The sequence below is a fragment of the Rutidosis leptorrhynchoides genome, chromosome 4, assembly GCF_046630445.1.
Source record: "Rutidosis leptorrhynchoides isolate AG116_Rl617_1_P2 chromosome 4, CSIRO_AGI_Rlap_v1, whole genome shotgun sequence".
Lineage (NCBI taxonomy): Eukaryota > Viridiplantae > Streptophyta > Magnoliopsida > Asterales > Asteraceae > Rutidosis > Rutidosis leptorrhynchoides.
In genome coordinates this window covers 517,779,817-517,807,370 of record NC_092336.1, presented here as the reverse complement: position 1 = coordinate 517,807,370, position 27,554 = coordinate 517,779,817, and positions in this window count along the sequence as shown.

The window sequence follows — 27,554 nt, the reverse complement described above, 5'->3', positions numbered from 1 at the left end:
TCCAGGTGGATTAGGACGGGTCATCACAGGTGGTATCAGAGCGGTGGTCGTAGCGAACCAGGTCTTGCATTAGTGTGTCTAACTAGTAGTTGTTAGGATGCATTAGTGAGTCTGGACTTCGATCTAGTAGTTGTTTGATTATATATTTAAGTCTGGACTTGAACCTGGTCTGCATGTCAAAAGTTTTTGCTTACCACCATTTGTCGAAAAATATCTACCAATCATTGTCAGTCTCGACACGTCTTATTGCAATAACTACATAGATGGTGTACAGACAAATTCACATCCCATTACATTAAATCTCGTCTGACACGTTTCCTTAATCTCCTCCGTAATCTATGGGATCTTCTGTACTATATTTAGGTATTCTATGCAATTAGAATATCATCAGATATCCAAAAATCATTTCATATCCAAAAATCCTTTATCTAACCGTACAAGACGGAACTCGCAACCAGTTCAAATTCCTTAGATTTCGATAGCTATTCCGATATGGATTTCGACTCAAGTTTCGAAGACAGTGTAACCGGAATGGAACAACCAATTAGCCATCACCAATTCTGGATGAATTGGGGATGGGTTCGTAGTCTACTTAATTATTGGAGACAAGAAGAAGGTGATCCCTTCCATCCACCACATTGCCCTCTTGGCGAAGAACCTGATGCACTTACCGGCGAACCTGTCTGAAACACCATTTTCTCTCTCATTTCCATAGTATCTCGTCATGATCATATACTATACCAAATTCCAGATCTTATTTATCCACTCGTCCGAACCGACAGTCACCCCGGTGTAATAGAAGAAGTCAACGAGCTTCGCGCGCGGGTAGTGGCCTTAGAGAATATGGTGCAAAGGTTACAAACACCAGAAGCAGCACCAGTAGCATAACCAGTACCACCATCATCACCGGCACCAACAGTACGATCAATATCAGTACCGGCACCAACAGTACCACCATCAACAGCAACATCCGCATCTCACACCTCAAATTCACAATCTGTCCCACGAATATCAACATCATACGCACCATAGATACCAAGGAGTACCAACAACAATAACCGATGAAGTATTGATCCATAACTTCATTAATATTCTGCGAAGAATATGTGGTTCCTAATAGTCTTAGAAATTACTTATTCTAGCTCAAACCGAAAATCATATGAGTTTAATATCATATTAATTCATTAAATCTATGATTACATCTGGAGAAAATATATATGTATATATGTTTTCATAAAGATTGTAATTAAAATTTCTTTTGTACAAACTGTTAATGATGAAAATATTTTAACGGGTAGGTAATACCCGAGGAATATTTAAGATTTCACATTAATAAGTTACACTGTACATTCTTCAAATCTAATTCAATGATCATCTATTATCCTGTTTACATTCACCGATATATGAATCTGTTCACCACAGAATAACCATTTTCATTCAATTTCATATTTGAATTTTGATCTATCAGAATCCAACAAGTGGGATAATGAAGAAAACATTGGACAAAATAAAACTTGTTAGAAACAAACAAATTAATTATAAAGAATTTTGTTAAGAATCCACGCTAACTGTTCCTAGCTAACTAGTTACATTTTATTTACCACAATTTAATTATCGCAATTTATATTCTCGCAATTTTATTTATCGTCATTTAATTTCTGTTATTTATTTTACGTACTTTAAATATCGGGACACGTATACAAGGTTTTGACATATCATATCGACGCATCCATATATATTATTTGGAATAACCATAGACACTCTATATGCAGTAATGCTGGAGTTAGCTATACATGGTTGAGGTTGATTCTACAATAATATATATAGTTTGAGTTGTGATCGAGTCTGAGACGTATACGGGTCACGACACGTATTAATTAATTCAAATATTATATATATAACTATATATGAATTATTGGACTATTACCGCGGACTATCGAGTGTGGACTAATGATGTTTCGCGAGGTGTATATAAAATACTATTAAATTTTACAAGGAAATACTATTAAATACGATACAATTTTACACAAGATATTTATTTATTTAGAGAATGGATATACTTAAACCTTGCTACAACACTTATAGGCAGTGTACCTAATCGTACAGTAGTGTAGTTTTTAGTAAGTCCGGTTCGTTCCACAGGGAAATCTTTAAACAAAGCTTAACGCTATATTAGTTTACTTTTATAAAAATACATATATATATATATATAAGTAATATTATTATTATAAAGGGGGGTTTTTACCGTTTAATGACCGGTTTGTCGATTTTAAAACTTTAGTCGCAGTTAAAACCAAATGTAAAATATTAAAAATAAATACAAGACTTAAATTAAAGCGTAAAGTAAATAACGATAATGAAATTGCGAATAATAAAAGTGCGATAAAATAAACTTGCGATAATTAAAAAGTACGATAATTAAAAGTGCAATTAAATACAATAACAATAAAAATGCGATAATTAGAAGTGCAATTAAATATAAAATAAAGGAAATTAAATATGAAATAAAAGAATTATGCTTATTTAAACTTCCGTAATCATGATGTTTGACATGTTGATTTTAGTTTTATGCCCATGGGTTAATTGTCCTTTGTCCTGGATTATTTAATATGTCCGTCTGGTTTTTGTCCATAATAGTCCATCAGTCATAAATATAAAGTGCGAGTATCCTCGTCAAATTATTCTTATACCCGAAGTTAAATATTCCAACTAATTGGGGACTTAAACTGTAACAAGATTTTAATACTTTGTTTAATAATTACACCAGGATGTCGACTGAGTGTAACCCAAGGTTTTAATATTTTGTTATCAATTATACCAAGTGTCCTTGTACATAATTTCACCCCTGTTTTAATTATTCTAGTGGCTATTAATCCATTCCCGTATCCGGTTAAATGAACGATTATTCGTACATATAAATACCCTGCCCATCGTGTCCGATCGAGTGTATATGGTAATTTATAGGGACGCCCAATTGTAAATCTTTATATTAACATTAACAAACTATCATTTAGTTAAACAAATATAAAGCCCATTAATAGCCCATAGTCTAATTTTCACAAGTGTCGTTCTTTTGTCCAAACCCCAATTATGGTACAAAGCCCAATTACCCAATTTTAGTAATTAGCCCAACATCATGATTACTTCGGATTAAATAAGCATAATAATAACTTAGCTATGAGACATTAAATTAAAAAGGTTGAACATAACTTACAATGATTAAAAATAGCGTAGCGTTACACGGACAGAATTTCGACTTACACCCTTACAATATTCGCTAACATACCCTTATTATTAGGATTAAAATTTAAAATTAAAATTAAAATATAAATTATATATATATTTTTACGTATATATTGAGAGAGAGATAGATATTAGATGATGAAAAATGATCAGAATTCGGTTGGCTTTATAGGTAGTTTCAGAAATTGGGGCTCCGCGGCTCGCGGCATTTTTTGCCTTCAAACTCCGCGAGTCGCGGAGTTTGAAATTACAGCTCACAAACTTTGGAGTCTTTCTTGCCGACGAATTTTTATTATTTATTATAATATATAAATAATTATAAGAATTATTTAAATATTATATTATATTTATGTGCATAGTTGACTTGTAATTTTTAGTCCGTTGCGTCGAGCGTTGAGAGTTGACTCTGGTCCCGGTTCCGGATTTTCGAACGTCCTTGCGTACAATTTAATATCTTGTACTTTGCGTTTTGAATCTTGTACTCTTGTAATTTCGAGACGTTTCTTATCAATAATTGGAACCTCTTTGATTGTATTTTGTACTTTTGAGCTTTTTAGTCGTTTGCATCTTCAATTCGTCGAATCTGTCTTTTGTCTTCACCTTTTATTATTTAAACGAATATCACTTTTAAATAGAACAATTGCAACTAAAAGCTTGTCTTTCTTGAGGAATAATGCTATGAAATATATGTTCGTTTTTAGCATTATCAAATATTCCCACACTTAAGCGTTGCTTGTCCTCAAGCAATATCGTCTTGAAATACTAGAATCACTTCTTTATTCTTCACACTTTGTACATCAGTGATTTCTATACGGCGGTATAAACAATGGTAGTAACGATATGGTTTACAGTCCCACATGACTATAAAAATTTAGATCCATTAAGGAAATTGGATCTTTATGAAAACATTTGATCTTTTGAAAATTAAATCTAGTTTTTACCCTAGATAAGTTTTCCGGAATAACCCTTCACCGGTGTTTGCAAAATATTTTTGTGGGTTTGGTGGGTTTCAGATTTGAAAATTTTAGCTCAAAACTTATGGTTTTGTGTCACCCACTTGCTAACCTTGTATTTGGAAAGCAACACGTCCAGTTTACTTGTCCCGTATATTACCTTTCGGTAAACTACCGTCCGGTTGTAAAGGAAAGCGTTGAACAAGCAACTGTTAAGGTAATGTCCCCTGACATGCTTTTAATTATGGTTTATAACGTGTCGGACGCAATTACTATCCTTGGTAGGAGCAATAGTAAAGCTCACCCTTATGATTTTTCGGTCTGGCACAAGGTCCTGTCTTTGACCATGCTATGCAACCACCGTTCTTACGGTTGACACCCGATTTAGTTCAGGTGACCTAATGAATTCCTGGTGAATTTCTAGGATTTTACGTTCAATGGTAATGAACGCATTGAAAATAGGGTTTTCAGAAAACAAATCGGTTTGTAATTTTTTATCAAAATATTTTCTCGTTCAAGCTCGAGTTTAGATATCATTGAATTCCATGAGTTTGAATTCTCAATCTTTAAGGTCAATCTCAAGTATTGAGTAATATCAGTCTTAAAAGCTGATTTTTAATCTTTAAGGAGATTATCCTTTCTGGGGATCTGATTCATTAGTCTTATCCAGCTAATTTGCATGGTGCCCCCCATTGTACGAGATAAATCCTTCTCATGGTTAGGATAAATCTGACCACTTGGCGACCCTGTTTAATGCTGAGGTCCGTGGATTTCCTGCTGATTTTAGTGATGACTTTTCTAGATTTTTTTGTCAACCTACAGCTGGTCTGGACGACAAATTCTTGACCTAAATCAAGAAGCGCGTGTCTTTTTCGGAAGACTTTACTTCCTTTTAATGATGGAATTGATTCATCGTGTAGATCCATCTTTCTTACAGTAAATCAGGTAAAACTTTTTAGTTTAGTCCAAAGCAAAAGTATTTTCAGTTATTTGTACAAAAATATGTGATATATGTTTTGAATAACTTGGAGAATTTTCCCACACTTGGCTTTTATTTTCCTTTTTATCGTCCTCTATTCCATTTTAAATGAATTTTAACATTTTAGTTTGTTTCTCAATTTATGTCCTTTCCGAGGTAACAATAATTTCGGTGTTAAAACCTAGTTTTATCGTTCATAAATATGTATAAACATGATTTTGAGTTCATTTAATTGAAAATTTTGAAAATTTTTACTAGAATTGGGTAGTCAGTATATAAGACTAGGGCTGTTCTTTATTATCAGAGAGCACTAGATTCTAATACAACTACTGCTTTACAAGTATTTTTGATGGTAACCAAGTGTTTAAGATAAAAATTTTAAAATCCGAAAGAATTTAACCCCTTCCCACACTTAAGATCTTGCAATGCCCTCATTTGCAAGAAATCAGTAACAATTTAAATTATTGAGGGTGATTTGTGTGAAAATGATTAAATTTTTACCAAAGTTTCCAAATATATTGGCGTTTGTTTGCTGAATGATAAATGGTGCACATCATTTGTTCATTCCGTCTTGTTGTTATTTCACATATATTTTGCATCTTGTCGTCAAAATTAGTTGCTTTTGCTGAACTTAATGACAGTCTTTGAAAATGCGTTGTTTTACCCTGTTGTGTACATAAGATAAACTGCAAACATATATACATATTTTTGAAGTTTGGTATATTACCCCACATTCAAAAATTATTAAAATCTAAGAATAAAAGTTAGAAAATTATAAAAACTATTACAATATTAACATAAGTATTAAACGTATCAACAATACAAATTACAAAATAAATAAAACTAAATATACTAGGGATGATACTGATACCAATAGGGGTTCCAAGCATAACCATAGGTGCTATAGAATGCTTCGGCAGGGTTATACGTAGGATATGGTGGTTGCATCTCTATAGACCAGGGAGGGAATATGGGTTTTGGCGTAGGAATATAGTTTCTACCTATATGTTGGCAATGAGCTATGATTTGGTTTTGATGAACTTGCCAATCTTCAAATGCTCTCTGTCTAGCATTTTCGTACTCCTGTGAAGCTATAAACCTTTGCATTTCTTGCATTTCATTTCCCCCTCCTACATTACCTTGCTGTTGGTTTCTCTCAACCTGTGGATGTCTACCATGGTATTGTACTGCGGCGTTATTTCGCCTCTTAAAAACTTTCGCACCATGGTATACATTTAAACCTATAGTATCGCGGGGTTCTGGTTCTTCGACTAATAATCCCCCCCGACTTATATCCACACCGAGATATTCAGCAATCAAAGTAATAAAAATACCACCTCCTATTATGCTATGCGGTCTCATCCCCCTAACCATAGCTGATAAATAATAACCCACACAATAAGGTATACTTACAGCGCTTTGTGGGTCTCGAATACACATATGGTAAAACAAATCCTGTTCATTTACCTTTTCCTTGTTCTTACCTCTTTGTGTAATTGAATTAGCTAAAAACCTATGAATTACTCTTAATTCAGCTCTATCTATATCCAAATAAGAGTAATTTCTCCCTTTGAATCGGTGATGGCTTGTCATTTGACTCCATACACCGTGTGTATCAAAATTTTCATCTATCTTTCTACCATTTAGTATCAACCCTCTACAATCGGCTGATGCTAACTCCTCAGGCGTATATACACGTAAAGCCTGAGCCATGTCTAGTAAAGACATGTGGCGCATCGAACCTCCTAACAAAAATCTAATAAAAGATCGATCGGTTAAACTAGCTACCCGATCATTTAATTCTATACTACACAACAATTCTTCACACCATACTTTATATACAGGTCTACGCATGGTGAATAAACGTACCCAGTCATCAAAAGTAGAATTACCATACCTCTGTGCAAGTAATTCCCTAATTAGCCCGGCCAATTCTACAGCTTCTAATGGTCCCCATTCTATGACCCTAGGTACCTCAACAACTTTAGAATGAAGAGTATGCAACCCCCTTTGATACTTTGGATAATCTATCCAAAGTCTGTCAAATCTCAGGTTCGGATGCAAATCTTCCAAGTGCATATTAGAAAATGTCATGACTGGATGAGGTATATCTTGCTTGTAGTAGTTATCCACCTCCTGTTGTTCCGTATTCTCAGCAGGAGCATTGCGAGCTTGGGATGAAGATTCACCCCTTTCAGTCTGCAAAACACATCAAACACAATTTTTGTGCATCCAAATATGCATTAGTGTCAGCAAAATCATCAATCAAAATAATTACAATGACATGATCAATTTATATCAAACTTAAGCTCATTTTCACATTTTTATCAAATCTACACTTTTTCAAATAAGCATATACGAAAATGTTCGTCAAGTTCATAAGCATTCAACTCAAATAACATGTCAAAATAATCATTATTAGCAATCAAACAAGTTTCAAATGGCATTATCTCTCAAAAATCAAGTTCATGAATTTTTAGACTTGAAAAAGTCCACTTTAATTCTCAAAATCATGTTTAGGCTCAAAGTTTGGATCATTTAACTACCTAAACATGTTACACTACTTAATTTAGCAACAATTCATGACAAAAATCGGCCATAACCTGTTTATATCAAAAAGCCTCAAATTTGCTCAAGAACACAAACCCTAGATTACTCTAAATTTGAAGTTTAAGGCTTATAATCATGTTAAATAGCATCAATCTAGGTTATACAAGCATAATACATAAACAATTTAAGCATAATTACACTAAAAAGCATCAAAATCAAATTGGGGAAAAAATTGCTCAAGAACACTAATTTTAGGATTAAATGGTGTTTAGGTGTAGAAATTTACCGTTTTTCTTGAGTAATTCCTTGATAGCATCCTTCTCAACATGATTTTAGTAAAAGATTTGATGATTAACGGTTAAAAATTGTGATTTTGGGGGTGTTTTTGCGTGTATTTTCGGAGTATTTTCACTGTGTTCTTCGCAGTATTTGGTGTGGGGAGTGAACTGAGCTGTTCCAGCTCTTATATTTTTTTTCTGTAATTCGATCCCTCCGCGAGTCGCGGAGATTTCCCCTTCAAACTCCGCGAGTCGCGGAGTTTGTTTTTTTTTTTATAACTTATACTAATTAAAACAATTAAGTAATTAATTTTAAAATTTTGTTTCCCTTGTTATTTAGGACGAGGTCGTTTCGGATCGATGTCCTAGTCCGTCCTTCGACAAAATTTTAAAATTTGTCTTTTTGTAGCGATTGTTTTAAAAGCTAAGATTTTTGGGTTTTTTTTTTTTAATGTTTTTGGCATACTTTAATTTAATAAGATTAAAAATAATGATAATAAAAGTTCTCGTCCCTCCCTCGGGTAAAGCAATTTCGGTTCAAAGACCTAGTCTTCAACTTACGACGAATTTTAAAAATCATATTTTTAACTTAATGAGATAAAGTAAATTTTTGTTTTTAAATTCACACAATTTAAATATAAAATTCAAAATTAATATTAAAAATTCACACCAAACTTAAAATTTGAAATGCATAAAATTAAAAATTCATATTTTAAAAATTAAAAATTCACACCAAACTTAATTTAAAAATTCATATTATAAATTCACACCAAACTTATATTAATTTTTCAAATATTTACAATTTTAAATATATTGTTTTTACAAAGTTTACAATATTAATTTAAGATTTATATATTAATTTTAAAAACATGGTAAAAATAAAATTAAAAATCTTTTTGGCTTTTTATCCCACTTTAATCAATCAAATATTATCAAAAATATGCGCCCCTCTTTTCGGTAAAGTAATTTCGGTTCCAAGACCTAATTTAACTCATGACGAATTTTTGAAATATTTTGGGTTGATTGTTTAAAGATATTTATACCTTAAGAATAAACGTTAAATTTCGCAGTGATGTAATAAATTTTTGAATGATATCAATAATTTCGGTCGCCAAACCTAATTTTATTCAATACCAATTTAATACTTTATAGCGAACAAATTAGCGTTTATTATCAAAAGGTTAAAAATAAAAAATAAATAAATAAAAACTGTACAGACATACCTGTGAAATAGATTTCTTAGTTATATGATCTATCCCATTCATAAGATAGTCGGTTTAATTGGTTTTCCATGGCTACATAGGCGTAACCTCGAGCATTCAGTGTCTTTTCTTCTAAACATATGAACGGTCCGTCTCTGCATAAAGTAACAAATTCGGTGTTTGAATAGGTTTGATTATTTGAACATTTACCTCCATGTGACCATTTTCCGCATTTGTGACATCTTTCTAGGTGTCGTGCTCTTCTTTTCGCTGCGGATTTTGATTTCCCTTTACCAAATTGTAACTTATTATCTTCGCATCTGGATTCTTTTCTAACTCCGTCCATTCTTTCTCTGATTACTGATACTATTTCACTCGGTAGTGTGTCATTATTACGTTTAGTGATCAAAGCGTGTAGCATTAGACCATGGTTTAGTTCACAGGCAGTCTTCATTTTATAAAAACCTAAAAATATAAAAATTCAGAATGGGGGGAGAAGACTAGTTCTTTAGGGTCTGCTAGAGAAAGACCATTCGGGTTCCATTTTCGAGAACTACACGAAAACAGACAATCTAACTCTAACAGAAATACATATTATCCTTTAAAGACTTGATTCTCCCCACACTTAGTTAGCTGTGGTGTCGAAATTGTGATTAACTTCGTTGTCGACTTCCATCGGACCATGTATGTAATGTTTAATTCTGTGACCATTAACTTTAAATTCAATTCCATTTGAATTTATTAATTCTATCGTTCCGTATGGGAAAACTCTTTTGACTATGAATGGTCCAGACCATCTTGATTTCAATTTTCCAGGAAATAGCTTGAATCGTGAATTGAAAAGAAGAACTCTGTCTCCTTCTTTAAATTCTTTTGAACTTCTGATTCTTTTATCATGCCATTTCTTCGTTCTTTCTTTATAGATTAACGAATTTTCGTATGCTTCATGTCTTAATTCTTCTAATTCATTTAGTTGACTTAATCGTAGACGTCCGGCTTCATGTAAATCAAGATTACATGTCTTCAAAGCCCAAAATGCTTTGTGTTCAATTTCTACTGGAAGATGACATGCTTTTCCATAAACAAGTCTAAAAGGTGTGGTTCCAATTGGAGTTTTGTAGGCTGTTCTAAAAGCCCAGAGTGCATCCTCCAATTTAATGGACCATTCCTTCGGATTTGATCCTACGGTTTTCTCTAGAATACGTTTTAAAGCTCAGTTGGTATTTTCAACTTGTCCACTTGTTTGTGGATGATATGCGGTGGAGATTTTATGAGTTACTCCATATCTTTTAAGAACTTTCTCAAGTTGATTATTACAGAAATGAGTACCCCGATCACTTATTAAAGCTTTCGGTGTTCCAAACCTTGCAAAAAGACGTTTTAAAAAGTTGACTACAACTCGTGCATCGTTAGTTGGGAGAGCTTGTGCTTCCGCCCATTTAGATACATAATCAATGGCTACGAGTATATATAGATTATTATGAGATTTTGGAAATGGACCCATAAAGTCAATACCCCAAATGTCAAATACTTCACATACTTGGATGACATTTTGTGGCATTTCATCACGTTGACTTATTTTTCCGGCCCTTTGACAAGCATCACAGGATTTGCAAAGAAGGTGTGAGTCTTTGTAAATTGTAGGCCAATAGAATCCAGCATCATAAACTTTTCTTGCTGTTAGTTGAGGCCCATAATGCCCTCCTGTTGGTCCTGTGTGACAATGGTTTAATATTTTACTAGCTTCATTTCCAAATACACATCGGCGTATTATTCCATCGGGACAACTTTTAAACAGATGTGGATCTTCCCAAAAATAGTGTTTTATATCACTGAAGAATTTCTTTCGTTTTTGGTACGATAATCCTTTTTCAAGGAATCCACAAACTAAGTAGTTTGCACAGTCTGCAAACCATGGAATTTTTTTATAATCTATCTTCAATAGATATTCATCAGGAAAGTTGTCTTGTATGGCCGATTCATTTAGAACTTCTAACTCAGGATTTTCAAGACGAGAAAGATGATCAGCGGCGAGATTTTCTGCTCCTCTTTTATCTCGGATTTCAATATCAAACTCTTGTAAGAGTAAGATCCAACGGATTAATCTTGGTTTAGCATCTTGTTTTGAAAATAGGTATCTAAGAGCAGAATGGTCGGTATAGACCACCGTTTTTGCTAGAACGAGATATGATCGAAATTTGTCAAAAGCAAAGACAATAGCAAGGAGTTCTTTTTCAGTAGTTGTATAGTTCGTTTGTGCTCCTTGTAATGTCTTACTAGCATAATATATAGGTTAAAATCGTTTTTCAATCCTTTGTCCTAAAACGGCTCCCATTGCAAAATCACTTGCATCGCACATTAGTTCAAATGGTAGATTCCAATTTGGTGTTATCATGATCGGCGCATTAGTGAGTTTCTCTTTAAGAATATTAAAAGATTTGATACACTCATCGGAAAAGATGAATGGAGCATCTTTTTCTAGGAGTTTATTCATAGGAGTGGCAATTTTAGAAAAATCTTTTATGAAACGTCGGTAAAAACCGGCATGCCCTAGAAAACTCCTAACTCCTCTAACATTGGTGGGATGTGGAAGTTTAGCAATTACATCTACTTTAGCTCTATCCACTTCAATTCCTTCTTTTGAAATTTTATGACCAAGAACGATGCCCTCTTTAACCATGAAATGGCATTTCTCCCAATTAAGTACTAGATTTGATTGTTCACATCTAATAAGCATTCGTTCCAGATTAACTAGACATGTTTCAAATGTATCACCGAAGACTGAAAAGTCATCCATGAAAACTTCCATGCATTCTTCTATCATGTCATGAAAAATCGCCATCATACACCTTTGAAAGGTTGCAGGGGCGTTACAAAGTCCAAATGGCATGCGTTTGTAAGCAAAACTACCATAAGGGCACGTGAATGTGGTTTTCTCTTGGTCCTCGGGTGCTATTGGAATTTGAAAATATCCGAAAAATCCATCTAGAAAACAATAGTAACTATTTCCGGCTAATCTTTCCAACATTTGATCTATGAAAGGTAAGGGAAAGTGATCTTTTCTGGTGGCGTCATTTAATTTTCTATAATCAATACACACACGTCATCCTGTTACAGTCCTAGTAGGAATAAGCTCATTTTTTTCATTTGTAATGACAGTCATGCCACCCTTCTTAGGTACGCATTGAACTGGGCTTACCCATGGACTATCAGAAATTGGATAAATTAGACCTGCATCTAGCAGTTTAATAATCTCTTTCTTAACTACATCTTGCATATTAGGATTTAGTCTTCGTTGGCGTTGCACATACGTTTTATGACCTTCTTCCATAAGGATTTTATGTGTGCAATATGAAGGACTTATTCCTTTAATATCATGAATCTTCCATGCAATGGCTGGTTTATGAGCTTTCAACACAGAAATGAGTTGTGATTTCTCATTTTCAGTAAGAGAAGACGATATTATTACAGGTAATTCAGATTCACCATGTAAATAAGCGTATTCTAAATGGTTTGGAAGTGGCTTTAACTCTAATTTCGGAGGTTCTTCTATCGATGATTTATATCGATATCTGTCTTCTTCTTTTAGCATTTGAATTTCTTCTGTTGTTGGTTCATATCCATTAGCTATAAGTGTAGCTAACATTTCAGCTTCATCAATTGGTTCATTACCTTCTCCTAAAGAACATTCTCCTGTTCCTTGTAATTCTGGAAATTCTTCTAATAATTCTGCATGTGCATCTATAGTTTGAATATAATAACATGTATCATCTGCAGATTGTGGTTGTTGCATTGCTCTATCAACTGAAAAGGTAAAACTCTCATCCTCTATACTTAGGGTCAATTTCTTACCGAACACATCTATCATTGCTTTAGCCGTGTTTAAGAATGGTCTTCCTAATATGAGAGGAACTTGAGAATCTTCTTCCATGTCCAAAACAACAAAATCTACTGGAAATACTAAAGTACCAACTTTAACTAGCATGTTCTCCATTATCCCTCTAGGATATTTTATTGATCTATTGGCTAGTTGTATGATTATTCTAGTTGGTTTCAATTCTCCAAGGTCTAGTTTAGCGTATAGTGAATACGGCATTAAATTTATACTAGCACCTAAATCTGCTAATGCTTCTATTGAACTAAGACTACCCAGAAAACATGGAATTGTAAAACTTCCTGGATCAGATAGTTTTTCTGGTATCTTATTTAACAGTACTGCTGAACAATTAGCATTCATAGTAACAGCCGAGAGTTCTTCCATTTTCTTTCTATTTGAGATTAGATCTTTCAAGAATTTAGCATATCTAGGCATTCCTGAAATCACTTCAATGAAAGGAAGATTTACATTTATCTGTTTAAACATATCCAAGAATTTGGATTGCTCGGCTTCAAGTTTCTCTTTCTTCATTTTACTCGAGTAAGGAAGTGGTGGTTGGTATGGTTTAACATAAGGTTTATCCTTAATTGTGTTATCTTCATTAACCTTCTCAACTACCGGTTCTGTTTCCTTATCTTGTTCAGGTTGTGGTTCTTGTGGAGTAGGAATAGCTTCATCAGAAGTTACAGGTATTTCAGGTGGTTTAAGTGTTGTACCACTTCTTGTGGTAATGGCTTTAGCTGTTTCATTCCGGGGGTTAGCATTTGTATCACTAGGTAGACTTCCCGGTTTTCTTTCACCTATTAACCTTGCTAGGTTACTTACTTCTTGTTTCAGATTTTGAATAGAAGCTTGTCGATTTCTAAATGCTTGAGCATTTTGTTCATTAGTTTGTTTCTGAGATGTGAAAAACTGCGTTTGAGTTTCAACTAGCTTTGTCATCATATCTTCTAAATTCGGCTTTTTATCATCGGTTTGTTGTGGTGGTTTGTTTTAAAAATTAGGTCTTTGCTGATTGTAAGTATTATTGGATACTTGTTGATTGCTAGGACCTTGTTGGTTGTTGTATGGAATATTTCTGTTATAATTCTGGTTTTGATTGTAAATCGGTCTTGGCGGTTGATAATTATTCTGATAATTATTTTCAGGCCTTTGGTTTATGTATGAAATATTCTCTCTTTGTTCCATTGTTAATTCAATACTGAGACAATCTTTTGTCAAATGTGGTCCTCCACACTGCTCACAACTAATTCGTATTGAGTGAATATCCTTAGTCATCTTTTCCATTCGTCTTTCGACAGCATCTATCTTTGCAGAAATGGAATCATGGCTAGAATCGGCTCTAGCTGCTTTAGATGATCTAACGATATCTTTTTCTTGGTGCCACTCGTGTGAGTGGGAAGCAGTGTTATCAATAATTTTGTAAGCATCAGTTTCGGTTTTCTTCATAATAGAACCACCAGCTGCTATATCTATGTCTTTCCTTGTAGTGATGTCGCATCCTTGGTAAAATATTTGTACTATTTGACAGGTGTCTAAACCATGTTGCGGACATCCTCTTAATAACTTTTCATATCTTGTCCATGCCTCATATAGAGTTTCATTTGGCTTCTGTGTGAACGTAACAATTTCTGCTTGAAGTCTTACGGCTTTAGATGCAGGAAAGAATTGTTTAAGAAATTTTTCAACTAAAACATCCCATGTATCAATCGCCCCTTCAGGTAACGATTCCAACCAATCTTTGGCTTCTCCCTTTAAAGTCCAGGGAAATAACATGAGATATATCTGTTCATCCTCCACTTCTCGGATTTTAAATAGTGTGCAGATCCTATTAAAGGTACGCAGATGTTCATTTGGATCTTCCTTCGGCGCACCACTAAATTGGCATTGATTAGTCACCATGTGTAGAATTTGTCCTTTGATTTCATAATCTGGCGCATTAATGTCTGGATGAGTAATTGCGTGACCTTGGCCAGTGCGTTTAGCTCTCATTCGGTCTTCCATACTTAAAGGTTCCAGATTCTCCATAATTGAATTTGTTGAATCGGAATCACTAGAGGATTCTGATTTAATGGTTCGTTCCTCAACAATCTCTGTTTGAATGATTGGTGGTTCTGGAGGAAAGTTTAGTGGTTCAGGATCTACGAATCGTTCCTGAATATTCTCCAGATTCTCAATTGTGAGGTCGGGTTCAAAAAATGGATTATCGGAAATTTGAACTGAAGTACTTGGTCGACTGGATGACGATTCTAAAGAGAAATCAACGGCAGTAATATTTGCTAAATGTCTTGATCTAGTTACAGGTGGTGAACGTACAAAAGGTGGTGAACGTCTTGCTCGGTGCATTCACTGAATATCCTATTAGTTTTAAAAAGGAAAGAAAAATTATAATAAGTTATTCAATCAATAGACTTTTCTGATTTTACCCACGTTTCGAATAGCCAAAAGATGCAGCAGAGGGGCAGGATTCGTTTGGTCTCAATATAATTGAGTACTGTTTGGCTCCAATAACCCGGTCCACGTACAAATCCAACTATTACTACGAACCAGAAAATTTTGATGTCTATCAATTTAACCACTTAAAATAAATTTTCGTAATTTTAAGAAATTTAGATAAGAAATAGAATAAAAATATATGTCCTAAAACTAGAATAGCGAGAAATAAGAAAGAAAAAGAGCGTGTCGGAAAAAGGTCGAAAAAGAAAAATGGTTGAAAAATAAAAGGTGACGGAAAAATAAAAGAAACTTATAAAACTTAAAAACAATTGACTAACCTAACCTTATTACTACAACTAACTTAAAATTATAATCGCAAATTGAGATTACTAATTGGAATGATAATTGATACATAGGTAAAAGTCGTCTAAAAATATTAAAGCTTACAGGAAAAACTAAATCCCAAATGGAAATAAGTTAAAAAGAAACTAAAACTTAAAAAGGCGTCGCAAAATTCTAGAGTACCTAAATCTTAGTCTAAAGAAAAAGCACTTAAGGAATTCTACGGCAAAGCCTAAAAATCTAGAAGTAAAAATAACTATGGCAAAAACTAAGTTTAAAACTAAATATGAGTTAAAAATACAAATATTAATCTAAAATGATTAAAAAGGGATAAAATATAAAAATATACAAAAAGTTGTAAAAAATACAATTTTTATAAAAATATTATTTTTATATTATTTATTTATTAAAACTATTAATTTTACAATTTAATTAAACTAATTAAACAAAATATTAATAAAAACTAAAATAAATATTTAATTAAAACCTAATTAGGGTTTTATAATAATAATTATAATAATTACTCGTAATTAATGCAGTTAAGGGTTTCTGTCGGTGTCAGAGTCTCTCCGCGAGTCGCGGTATTTCAAGCAGCAAACCCCGCGAGTCGTGGGGTTCCAGCTTTCAACTCTGGTACAGTTTTAATTCGACCTTTTTTATTTTTTTTTATTTTCTGTTTTATATTTTTCTGTTTTATAATCTAAAATTTATATAATAAAAACTTATATTTAAAAACTAAAATAAAAATAGAATTACTTTATAATTTTATAAATATCTTAAAAATAGATTTATATATATAAATATTTTTTTTATGTTTTAAATAAAAAAAATACTTAAAAAATAAAGAAACTTTATAAAACTTAAATATTTAACAAAATCTTAAAAATACTTTATATTTTTGTTTTTCTTTTTATATTTTCGAATATTTAAAAACGTATTTTTATATAAAAATGAATTTTAATAAAAGTAAACTATTTTTTTTTATATTAGCGTTGCGCTTCCGGCGTTTAAGAGTTTCCCCTGCAGCGGCGCCAAAAATAACTTGATGTTTCGCGAGGTGTATATAAAATACTATTAAATTTTACAAGGAAATACTATTAAATACGATACAATTTTACACAAGATATTTATTTATTTAGAGAATGGATATACTTAAACCTTGCTACAACACTTATAGGCAGTGTACCTAATCGTACAGTAGTGTAGTTTTTAGTAAGTCCGGTTCGTTCCACAGGGAAATCTTTAAACAAAGCTTAACGCTATATTAGTTTACTTTTATAAAAATACAAATATATATATATATATATATATATATATAAGTAATATTATTATTATAAAGGGGGGTTTTTACCGTTTAATGACCGGTTTGTCGATTTTAAAACTTTAGTCGCAGTTAAAACCAAATGTAAAATATTAAAAATAAATACAAGACTTAAATTAAAGCGTAAAGTAAATAACGATAATGAAATTGCGAATAATAAAAGTGCGATAAAATAAACTTGCGATAATTAAAAAGTACGATAATTAAAAGTGCAATTAAATACAATAACAATAAAAATGCGATAATTAGAAGTGCAATTAAATATAAAATAAAGGAAATTAAATATGAAATAAAAGAATTATGCTTATTTAAACTTCCGTAATCATGATGTTTGACGTGTTGATTTTAGTTTTATGCCCATGGGTTAATTGTCCTTTGTCCTGGATTATTTAATATGTCCGTCTGATTTTTTTTCAATACAATCCATCAGTCATAAATATAAAGTGCGAGTATCCTCGTCAAATTAGCCTTATACCCGAAGTTAAATATTCCAACTAATTGGGGACTTAAACTGTAAAAAAATTTTAATACTTTGTTTAATAATTACACCAGGATGTCGACTGAGTGTAACCCAAGGTTTTAATATTTTGTTATCAATTATACCAAGTGTCCTTGTACATAATTTCACCCCTGTTTTAATTATTCTAGTGGCTATTAATCCATTCCCGTGTCCGGTTAAATGAACGATTATTCGTACATATAAATACCCTGCCCATCGTGTCCGATCGAGTGTATATGGTAATTTATAGGGACGCCCAATTGTAAATCTTTATATTAACATTAACAAACTATCATTTAGTTAAACAAATATAAAGCCCATTAATAGCCCATAGTCTAATTTCCACAAGTGTCGTTCTTTTGTCCAAACCCCAATTATGGTACAAAGCCCAATTACCCAATTTTAGTAATTAGCCCAACATCATGATTACTTCGGATTAAATAAGCATAATAATAACTTAGCTACGAGACATTAAATTAAAAAGGTTGAACATAACTTACAATGATTAAAAATAGCGTAGCGTTACACGGACAGAATTTCGACTTACACCCTTACAATATTCGCTAACATACCCTTATTATTAGGATTAAAAATTAAAATTAAAATTAAAATTAAAATTATATATATATTTTTACGTATATATTGAGAGAGATAGATATTAGATGATGAAAAATGATCAGAATTTGGTTGGCTTTATAGGCAGTTTCAGAAATTGGGGCTCCGCGACTCGCGGCATTTTTTGCCTTCAAACTCCGCGAGTCGCGGAGTTTGAAATTACAGCTCACAAACTTTGGAGTCTTTCTTGCCGACGGATTTTTATTATATATTATAATATATAAATAATTATAAGAATTATTTAAATATTATATTATATTTATGTGCATAGTTGACTTGTAAGTTTTAGTCCGTTGCGTCGAGCGTTGAGAGTTGACTCTGGTCCCGGTTCCGGATTTTCGAACGTCCTTGCGTACAATTTAATATCTTGTACTTTGCGTTTTGAATCTTGTACTCTTGTAATTTCGAGACGTTTCTTATCAATAATTGGAACCTCTTTGATTGTATTTTGTACTTTTGAGCTTTTTGGTCGTTTGCATCTTCAATTCGTCGAATCTGTCTTTTGTCTTCACCTTTTATTATTTAAACGAATATCACTTTTAAATAGAACAATTGCAACTAAAAGCTTGTCTTTCTTGAGGAATAATGCTATGAAATATATGTTCATTTTTAGCATTATCAACTAATAACAATGGACAATTAAAATGAATTAAAATATTGATTATAACATATGAAACTAAACAATTCTTCAAGTTTGCCACTTGATTTCATCTTAAACCTCATTTGTATCTTGACGATTACAATCCACGTTTAAACCTTTCATGATTCTTGAAAGCACCTCAATCGAGAGAATGAACCAACCGCACCTTATCCATAGAAGGAAAGATTTATGCATATAGTTATGCACCTGAAAAACTCTCGGAAATTGAGTAAACGTTTAGAACATAGCTGTGCAAATTCCTTTAGTGTTATTATTACCCAAAATAACTTTGCAGTTCTTCTTCAAAATAGCCAATTTTGTCACAGCTCCAGCAAGACAACTTCGACTTTTCGTTCGAAACAACTTTATTATAACCTTGATATATACGCGTGCTCTTTTATCGTTACCAGGGAACCTTTCATATTCCACCATATTACCATCAGCATTTAATCATCTAAAAACACAATTCTCTTGAAACCACCTCGGATTGATAACCGATAATTCAGATATCGTAGCATTAAATGCCAAGGAAACAGAAAAATTATAGATGGTCTAAACAGTCAAAAGTTGGATGATAAAGAAGGGAGTGTTAGGAACGCTCGATAGAAAATTTGGTACTGAAAAACGGATTGAGCTAACCATGAAGGAAACAAAGAACAAATACAAGGACCAAACCCTATTTTCAAAGAATCCAGGTAAATCTGGATCCGATGAAATCTTTAGAGAATATCTTGCTCCGGAGTCATATTAAAATCTTGCGGATTATCTTTCTTCATCAATCTTCGAACTTAGAAATTCCAAAATATCATCATAAATATCTTCGATATTTCTGAGGATATTTTCATAAATATTCTTGTCCGAAATTATCTACCTCTTCGTGTTTTCTGTATTCTATTATATTGAAAATTTCTGTAAAATCTAAGTATAAATTATGAATGAATTGTGGAGAAGTGTTGGGAATTGAAGCATGGGTTAGTATAATATAGTGACGCTTGGCCAACGTGATTATATTATAGTAAGTTATGCTGAGTTTCTAATGAAACGTGATGATGGTTCACAGTAGATCATACCATCATCATGTGTCATGTTACATAACTCTTTCATTCTGTTTAACTTCTAAACATATCAAGAAAATATATTCTTAATAGTTTTATTCTCAGTGATTCTGGTAATTTGACAAATCAAATCATGCTATTACATTCTTTCTTGTTTAGAACATTAAGTTCATTTGAAACTCCATACCTAAGAATTCTGGACCATTACTTGTTGTACTTAGGGTCGAAAAGAGAATAAAAAGGTAAAGAGCTCCGAAGTATAAGGGAAAATATAAAGCCTAACAACAACACCGAAATTACAAATCGTGGATATCAGTGCGTATAGCAAGATAAAGACACGGGAGAATTAGAAATACTATAACCCCAAGGTAATAGTAGAAGTGAATAGAATCCTCCGGTGGGAGTTGGAAAAGAATAAAGACAGATACGATAGTCAGAATAAGAACAAGGATCAGAATTGGATTAAGCATTGTTACAATTTTTAGATGTATGGATTAAGGAAGAAAGTATAGGAATGGTGAGGATAATAAAATGGAAGAGGTAAATTTATAATGAAATTACTTGATGAAGCAATCCAGGCAGATTATCGCATTTAATTAAAGAGATCCTAATTTTCTCATTTACCGAAGAATCATATCTTATTTAGATTTCGAAGATTTTCTTTTAAATCCCTTGAATTCCGGAATTCAATCGAGACAACGTCAAAAGTTAAGACGAATCTTATTTTCTTAAATTCAACCGTGATTACGTCACCGATTAAGACAAACCAACATTTACTTATTTCATTATTTTGTGATAACTTCACTCGTACGCTTCGAATAATTGAATTATTTTATCTATATTACTCAATATTGATAAAATCTTAATTATTAACAAAAATTCGTCAGGAGAACATTCTTATTATTAGCCATGACTGAAGGTATTTCGTATGCTCGAGAGACATATTAAATTAACGTGGCTAATATGTTTTGATCCAAGTCGGGTCATACCCAATAACAAGCTTACCGACACCTTATTAGTATGTGATCTTAACGATTGAATCGTTGATTATATACGCGACACTTGAACTTTAAGAAAAATGGTTTTCTTAAATATTACTTGATGTGTATATATATATAAATTATGGAATAATTTATATAATATGGATTTAATTAATTATAGGTTAAATAATTAATGAAGTTATGTTACATTTTATAAAATTGATTTTATAAAATAAAGTAAACATAACTTATAATATGGAATTTATAAAATGAGTTTTATAAATAAATATACATAATTTATAAAATGCAATTTTATAAATTTGTTTTATAAAATCTAATTTTATAAAAAAACAAGTTTATAAAATATGCAAGCTTACAAATTATGTCAAGTTTTATAAAAACCATTTTATATTATAAGTTGAAGTAGTGGCCTTGGAGTTAAAAGTACACATGCAATAGATTCCATTCTTTTGGTCATGCTTTTGCTTTAATCTAAATACATGTTGCTTGACTCCTTGAAAACCAATACATGCATTTTACACATCAAATACACTCCAAAAAAAACTGCACAAGTTCTTCAATTCTGCTGCAGTAGGCCGTGGCCTTTTATGAGCCATAAGAGGTTCTTGGTTTGGTTTTTGGAAGCTTAATTCAAGTGTTAACAAATCCTAACCAAAGTACAAGGTGTTGGTGATAAGCTTGGAGAATTACAACTTGAGGTTTCATACATTTTGGAGCTCCATTCATCATCATCATCTTCATCATTTACTAGCAAGCTTGGAGTAGGTATAATCTCTTTACTTGTTTGTAGTTTGTAAGTATATATCACAACTTAATCCTAATTTGGATTTAACTTTAATTGGTTAAATATTAACAAGTTCTAAATGGTAATACATACATGCTTCCGCTTGAATTTGATTCTTAAAATGTTTTAAGTATTATGAAACTTGTTAAATCCCAACAATGGTATCTAGAGCCAAAGTTGTTGAAATATGCTTCGAGATGGTTATTAAACTCGCTATACATTTTGCATTTTATGTACATGCATGAAATTAAAATGCAAAAATTATATGTTTTGGGTGGGTGTGTTTTTTGGCCGAATTGTTTGGGACCCAAAATAGGTTTTAGGTCTTCCATTTTGGTCATATTTGGTTGCATGTTGTTGTTCACAATCTTAGCCTTGACCTTGTGTTTGGTTGCATGCTTGTTTGGTTGATTATTCATTCATTTGGTATGTAATAATAATTATTCTTTTGGCATGTAATTTATTTATTCATTTGATTATGTAATTTATTTTATATTTGGTATGTAAAATAGATTAGGTTGTATTTTCATTTTCTAGAGAAAAATGTATTAGGATATATTTTTTGTAAAGAGTATGAAGATGCAAAAGATGGAGCAAAAGAAGAACACATACATTTGGATGCAAGATTTAGTGGGAGATGTTAAATCTCCTACTTTGTGTTATGACCCATTAACCGGTGACATTTGTTTTCGGCTAAACAAATGTCCACCAAAAGGCTAGATTGTGAACATATTATTTTGCATGTGTGGTTGTTTTGTTGTTTGATTATAGATTGTATGTTTGGTTGCTACAAATTAATCACACAAATTAACAACAAACAAACAAAAATTTAATTGGTTAAATTAGACGTTATAAACAACATGCAAAACGACAATTTAAATGGTTAAATTGAAATGGCAAAAGGACATTAATAAATGGTTGTTAAGAACACATAATAATTGGTTATTAAAACACATATAAAATGGTTTATATCATATCAAGTAATTGGCTTAATTACAAGACATGAAAATGGATTTTCATACAAACCATACACTAAATGCATGTTGGTGTATGGTGTAAAAGTTTTCTCAAACTAGAATTAATGAAAACTTAAAATCCCTTATTAACAAGGCAAACAAGTTAAACGCCATCCTTTTGTGTGACACTTAAAATAATTAGGGAACTCATAATGGGATAAAGGTCACCTAACCGTTATGAGCAAACTAATATGATTAAGGTGAATTTAGCACACTTGTGGGATAAAGGTCACTGATAATGCTAAAAACGAACATATATTTCATAGCATTATTCCTCAAGAAAGACAAGCTTTTAGTTGCAATTGTTCTATTTACAAGTGATATTCGTTTAAATAATAAAAGGTGAAGACAAAAGACAGATTCGACGAATTGAAGACGCAAACGACCAAAAAGCTCAAAAGAACAAAAGACAATCAAAAAGGTTCCAATTATTGATAAGAAACGTCTCGAAATTACAAGAGTACAAGATTCAAAACGCAAAGTACAAGATATTAAATTATACGCAAGGACGTTCGAAAATCCGGAACCGGGACCAGAGTCAACTCTTAACGCTCGACGCAACGGACTAAAAATTACAAGTTAACTATGTATATAAATATAATATAATATATAATTAATTATATTAATTATATATATATTATATATATATTAAAAACCGTCGGCAGCAGGAAACTCCAAGGGTGTGAGCTGTAAATACCTCTCCGCGACTCGCGGAGTTTGAAGGGCATTTTGCCGCGAGTCGCGGAGCCCCAAAAATCAAGTCTGGCTATAAAGCAAACCGAATTCTGATCAAAAAACACATCTTTTTCTCTTCCTCTTCATACGTAAATATATTTATATTTATAATTTATATTTTAATTTTAATTATAATTCTAATAATAAGGGTATGTTAGCGAATGTTGTAAGGGTGTAAGTCGAAATTCTGTCCGTGTAACGCTACGCTATTTTTAATCATTGTAAGTTATGTTCAACCTTTTTACGTTAATGTCTCGTAGCTAAGTTATTATTATGCTTGTTTAAAACGAAGTAATCATGATGTTGGGCTAATTACTAAAATTGGGTAATTGGGCTTTGTACCATAATTGGGGTTTGGATAAAAGAACGACACTTGTGGAAACTAGACTATGGGCTATTAATGGGCTTTATATTTGTTTAACTAAATGAAAGTTTGTTAATGTTAATATAAAGATTTACAATTGGGCGTCCCTATAAATTACCATATACACTCGATCGGACACGATGGGCGGGGTATTTATATGTACGAATAATCGTTCATTTAACCGGACACGGGAATGGATTAATAGCCACTAGAATAATCAAAACAGGGGTGAAATTACATTCAAGGGTAATTGGTGTAATTGTTAACAAAGTAGTAAAACCTTGGTTTACACGCAGTCGATAACCTGGTGTATTCATTAAACAAAGTATTAAAACCTTGTTACAATTCGAATCCCCAATTAGTTGGAATATTTATCTTCGGGTATAATAATAATTTGACAAGGACACTTGCAATTTATATTTATGACTGATGGACTGTTATGGACAAAAACCAGACGGACATATTGAATAATCCAGGACAAAGGACAATTAACCCATGGGCATAAAACTAAAATCAACACGTCAAACATCATGATTACGGAAGTTTAAATAAGCATAATTCTTTTATTTCATATTTAATTTCCTTTATTTTATATTTAATTGCACTTCTAATTATCGCACTTTTATTTATTTTATTTTATCGCACTTTTAATTATCGTACTTTTTAATTATCGCAAGTTTATTTTATCGCACTTTTATTATTCGCAATTTCATTATCGTTATTTACTTTACGCTTTAATTTAAGTCTTGTATTTATTTTATATTTTACATTAGGTTTTAACTGCGACTAAAGTCTTAAAATCGACAAACCGGTCATTAAACGGTAAAAACCCCCCTTTATAATAATAATATTACTTATATATATATTTGTATTTTTATAAAAGTAAACTAATATAGCGTTGAGCTTTGTTTAAAGATTTCCCTGTGGAACGAACCGGACTTACTAAAAACTACACTACTGTACGATTAGGTACACTGCCTATAAGTGTTGTAGCAAGGTTTAAGTATATCCATTCTATAAATAAATAAATATCTTGTGTAAAATTGTATCGTATTTAATAGTATTTTTCTAGTAAAATAATAACTATTTTATATACACCTCGTTCGGCATCAAGTATTTTTGGCGCCGCTGCCGGGGAACTATCTTAAAAGCCGGAAGCGCAACGCTAATATAAAAAAAAAAAAAAGATTTTTAGTTACTTTTATTAAAAGTCGTTTTTGTAAAAATACGTTTTAATTATTCAAAAATATAAAAAGAAAAACAAAAATATAAGCATTTTTAAGATTTTGTTAAATATTTAAGTTTTATAAGTTTCTTTATTTCTATTTTAGTTTATAAAAATATAAATTTTATTAAACATCTTTTATTTATTTTAAAAAAAACAGAAAACATAAAATAAAAAAAAAAAAAAAAATAAAGAAAAACGCGTAAAAAGTAAAACCTGTCAACTGAATTCTGGATCCCCGCGACTCGCGGGGATTTCTTCTTTATTTGCCGCGACTCGCGGAGGGTTTCTGACACACGGACAAAAACCCTAATCAAGCATTGATTACGGGTTTTAATTTATTATTATTATTATTATTAAAACTTAATTATTATTATTATTATTATTAGTTTTATTTTTACTTTTACTTTTTATTTATATATTTTAGTTTAATTAGTTTTATTAAATTGTAAAATTAGTAATTTTATAAAATAAATAATATAAAAATAATATTTTTATAAAAATTGTACTTTTTACAACTTTTTGTATATTTTTATATTTTGTACCTTTTTAATCGTTGTAGCGTAAAATTTGTATTTTTTTTTTAGCTCATATTTAATTTTAAACTTAGTTTTAGCTATAGTTATTTTTACTCCTAGATTTTTAGGCTTTGCCGTAGAATTCCTTAAGTGCTTTTTCTTTAGACTAAGATTTAGGTGCTTTAGAATTTTGCGACGCCTTTTTAAGTTTTAGTTTCTTTTTAAGTTATTTTCATTTGGGATTTAGTTTTTCCTGTAAGCTTTAATATTTTTAGACACCTTTTACTATGTACCAATTATCATTCCAATTAGTAATTTCAATTTGCGATTATAATTTTAAGTTAGTTGTAGTAATAAGGTTAAATTAGTTAAGTATTTTTAAGTTTTTATAAGTTTCTTTTATTTTTCCGTCACCTTTTATTTTTCAACCATTTTTCTTTTTCGACCTTTTGCGACGAACTCTTTGTCTTTCTTATTTCTCGCCATTCTAGTTTTTAGGACATAGATTTTTATTCTACTTCTTATCTAAATTTCTAAAAATTACGAAAATTTATTTTAAGTGGTTAAATTAATAGACATCAAAATTTTCTGGTTCGTAGTAATAGTTGGATTTGTACGTGGACCGGGTTATTGGAGCCAAACAGTCCTCAATTATATTGAGACCAAACGAATCCTGCCCCTCTGCTGCATCTTTTGGCTATTCGAAACGTGGGCAAAATCAGAAAAGTCTATTGATTGGATAACTTATTATAATTTTTCTTTCCTTTTTAAAACTAATAGGATATTCAGTGAATGCACCGAGCAAGACGTTCATCACCTTTTGTACGTTCACCACCTGTAACTCGATCAAGACATCGTTTAACAAATATAACCGCCGTTGATTTTTCTTTAGAATCGTCATCCAGTCGACCAAGTACTTCAGTTCAAATTTCCGATAATCCAGTTTTTAAAAACAAACCTCACAATTGAGAATCCAGAAAATATTCAGGAACGGTTCATAGATCCTGAACCATTAAACTTTCCTCCGGAACCACCAATCATTCAAACAGAGATTGTTGAGGAACGAACTATTAAATCAGAATCATCTATTGATACCGATTCAACAAATTCAATTATGGAGAATCTGGAACCTTTAAGTATGGAAGACCGAATGAGAGCTAAACGCACTGGCCAAGGTCACGCAATTACTCATCCAGACATTAATGCGCCAGATTATGAAATCAAAGGACAAATTCTACACATGGTGACTAATCAATGCCAATTTAGTGGTGCGCCGAAGGAAGATCCAAATGAACATCTACGTACCTTTAATAGGATCTGCACACTATTTAAAATCCGAGAAGTGGAGGATGAACAGATATATCTCATGTTATTTCCCTGGACTTTAAAGGGAGAAGCCAAAGATTGGTTGGAATCGTTACCTGAAGGGGCGATTGATACATGGGACGTTTTAATTGACAAATTTCTTAAACAATTCTTTCCTGCATCTAAAGCCGTAAGACTTCAAGCAGAAATTGTTACGTTCACACAGAAGCCAAATGAAACTCTATATGAGGCGTGGACAAGATATGGAAAGTTACTAAGAGGATGTCCGCAACATGGTTTAGACACCTGTCAAATAGTACAAATATTCTACCGAGGATGCGACATCACTACAAGAAAAGACATAGATATAGCAGCTGGTGGTTCTATTATGAAGAAAACCGAAACTGATGCTTACAAAATTATTGATAACACTGCTTCCCACTCACATGAGTGGTACCAAGAAAAAGACATCATTAGATCATCTAAAGCAGCTAGAGCCGATTCTAGCCATGACTTAGATTCCATTTCAGCAAAGATAGATGCTTTCGAGAGACGAATGGAAAAGATGACTAAGGATATTCACTCAATACGAATTAGTTGTGAGCAGTGTGGAGGA